Consider the following 3,798-nt stretch of genomic DNA (forward strand, 5'->3'; position numbering starts at 1 on the left):
GGGTTTGAACCGCCAGCCTTCTGGTTAGCAGTCAAATGCCTTAGGCACTATGCTACCAGAGCTCCCTGGTAAAGCATAGGGCCAGCAAAAAAGAGGAAGACCTTCAATGAGATGCATTGACACAGTGGCTACAACAATACACTCAAACAGATCAATGATGATGAGGATGGTGCAGGATTGGGCAGTGTTTTGTTCTGTTGTACATGGGGTTGCCTGATGGCATTTAACAACAGCAATCATTTGCTACATCCTGAAATGGTTGAACATCAACCAGTTCTTTTTCGTACAGTGACTGCGTGTTTTCCTTCCATCTTCTTTTGATGCTTTCTGCATCATTCAGTATTTTACCCATGGAATCATTCAATATTGCAACTTTGTTTTTTCCTTTTTTTTCAGTTCTTTCAGCTTGAGAAATACCAAACATATTCTTCCCTTTTGGTTTACTAACTATAGGTCTTTGCACGTTTCATTATAATACTGTCTTTTCATATTGCCTTTTGAAGTCTTCTGTTCAGCTCTTTTGCTTCATCATTTCTTCCATTTGCTTTAACTACACTATGTTCAGTTTCACAGTCTCTTCTGAATCTATTATGGTCTTCTTTTCCTCTTTTTTTTTTATTTTTATTGTGATTTGAAGGAAAGTTTACAGAGCAAATTCATTTGTCATACAGCAGTTCATACACATTTTGTTTCATGACATTGACTATAATCCCCACAATGTAACAGCTCTCTTCCTTCCTGTAGTTACTTCTTCCTGTTTCTCCTCTTTTGTATGCATTCCTGACCCCTGAGCTATCTCCCTGTACAAATACTACCCTTCTGATCTCCTATGATTGATTGTTCTAAGGAGTGTATATACCTGGTGTAAATGTTCACCCTATATGCCTGTATATTGTTTGGCTGGAAGCCCAGGGAGTAAGTTCAATTCCGGGCCTGGAGGGTGACTAGGGCCTATAGTCTCTGGGGGAGCTCTGGTAGCATAGTGCCTAAGGCACTTGACTGCTAACCAGAAGGCTGGCGGTTCAAACCCACCAGCCACTCCTCGGAAGGAAGGTTGGGCAATCCTACTTCTGTAGTGATACTGCCTCGGAAACCCAAGGAGGGGTCGCTATGAGTCGGGGCCGACTCGATGGCAAATAACAACAACAACAACATAATCAGAACAGTAAGCCTGATCTTTTTATGATTTTCAGGTTTGTTCCAGATTTTTCTCCTACTCTGTCCAGGATCTCCTGCACTGATCCCTTTCAAAGAGATTGACAGTGGTAGCCAGGCACTATCTAGTTCTTCTGGTCTCATAGTCATGTAGGCTGGGGTTCATAGGGTCCACTAGTGTTTGGGACTAATTCTTTCCATGTGTCTTTTGTTTCTTTCATTCTTCTTTGCTCTAGATGAGGAGAGACAAACTGTTGCATCCAGATGGCCACTTGCAAACTTTTAAGACCCCAGTTTTTTACCAAAGTAGGATGTAGAACAATGTTTTTGTGTAGTATGTTAAGCCAAATTAGCTTGATGCCTCTGCGACCATAATTCCAAGCCCACAGGTCCAATAACTTACTCCCTCAGGTTGGTTGGCCATGGCTAAGAAGTTATTATAACTTTACTCCCTGTAATTTCTACTTATATGGACATTCTTATAGCACATACAAATATGTATGTACAAATACATACAAATCCACCACCCTTATTTATGGCCTTGGGTAGATTCCTTTCTGCTTAGACATACCTTATCATTCAGCCTGTCAACCTATGTATCTACCCAAAGATTAGTGTTTGTTACTACTGATAATGCAGTATTATATACGTAAAAGAGTTTATCTTTTTTGTCTGCCCCTCTTGTGAACCTCTCTGTGTCTTCCCTTTCCTTAGTATTATTGTATTGGTCATTCACTTTTGGGATATTGCCTTTCCCTTCACCCAAATCAGTACTTATCTCTTACCTATCCAGCAATATTCCCTCCCCTCCTCTCACATCCTTGGTCATCAACAAAGAAAATTTCCTACCATATATAAACCTTTTCTTGACTTTTCACAATAGTGGATTAATACAATATTTGTCCCTCTGTGCTTACTTCACTCAGCATAAATATCTCCAAGATCATCCACATTACGTGATGTTTTGCAGATTCTACATTATTCTTTAGGGTTGCATAGTATTCCATTGTGTGTATGTACCACAGTTTGGTTATCCATTCTTCTGGCACTTAGGTTGTTTCCATCTCTTTGCTATTGTGAATAGTGCTGTGATGAACATGGATAATTCTGTTCATGTTCTGACTCTCACTTCTTTAGGATATATCCCTAGTAATGGGATTGCTGGATCAGATGGTATTTTTATTTCCAACTTTTTGAGGAATCACCATACTGTTTTCCACAGTGGTTATGTCATTTTACAGTCCCACCAGCAGTGTATGAGAGTCTTAAGCTCTCCACGTTGTTACCAGCATTTGTTATTTTCTGTTGTGTTGAACTATTAGTGCTAGTGATAAGGTATCTCATCGTTGTTTTGATTTGCAACTTTCTAATGGCTAGTGATCATGAACATTCCTTCATGTGTTTCTTGGCTACCTGAATGTCTTCTTTGTTGAAGTGTCTGTTCATGTCTTCTGCCCCTTTTTCAATTGGATTGTTAATCTTTTTGATGTTGAAGTGTTAGAGTTTTCAATAAATTATACAGATAAGTCCTTTATCAGATATGCCATTGCTAAATATATTTTTCCAGTCTGTAGGTACTCTTTTTACCCTTTTGGAGAAGTCTTTTGATGCACGTAAGAATTTTCAGAAGGTCACAATCATCTACTTTATCTTCTGCTGTTTGTGCATCTTGGGTTATGTTTGATACTCTATTTATTCCATAAATTAGAGCCCCAAGGTTTGCCCCTATTTTTTCTATGATGAATTTTATCATTTTAGGTTTCACCTCTAAGTCTTTGATCCATCTGGAGTTAGTTTAGTGTATGGTGTGAGGTATGGAACTCGTTTCATTTTTCTGCAAATGAACATCCAGTTTTGCCAGCACCATTTGTGAAAGAGACTATCTCTTCACCATTTAATGGATTTTGGCTCTGTGTCAAAGACCATCCAAACCAAACCGAACTCATTGCCATCAAGTCAGATCCAATGCATAGTGACCCCTCCTTGGGTTTCCAAGGCAGTATCACTATGGAAGTAGATTACCTAATCTTCCTTCCAAGGAGTGGCTGGTGGGTTTGAACCGCCAGCCTTCTGGTTAGCAGTCAGATGCTTTAGGCACTATGCCACCAGAGCTCCCATCAAAGACTATTGATGGATCTATTCCTGGGTTCTCAATAGTGTTCCACTGGTCTATATATCTGTCATTGCACCAATACCAGGTTGTTTTGACAACTGTGGCTGTATAGTAGGTTTTGAGATCTGGGAGTGTGAGACTTCCAACTTTGTTGTTCTTCTTCAGTAGTGTTTTGCTTATCCGAGGTCATTTTCCTTTACATATAAAGTTAGTGATTGTTTTTTCCATATCCTTAAAGAATGCTGATAAAATCTGGATCTAGATTGCATTGAATGTATAGATTGCTTTGGGCAGTAGTGACATTTTCACAGTATTCATTCAATCTTCCTATCCATTAGCATAGTGTGTTCTTCCATTTATGTAAATCTGATACTTACTTTTTCTTTTATGCCACCATTATTGCTATCCTTTTCCAAAATGTTCCACCATCATTAGCACAAGCTTAGTGCCCTCCTAATAAAAGCTTCCCCTTTCCCCCTCCCTTCTACCACCCCTGGTAACCACTAATATTCTTTGGGGTATGTGTGTGT

This window comes from Orycteropus afer, unplaced genomic scaffold (assembly GCF_000298275.1).
Source record: "Orycteropus afer afer isolate SDZICR_OR568_19922 unplaced genomic scaffold, OryAfe1.0 scaffold00149, whole genome shotgun sequence".
Lineage (NCBI taxonomy): Eukaryota > Metazoa > Chordata > Mammalia > Tubulidentata > Orycteropodidae > Orycteropus > Orycteropus afer.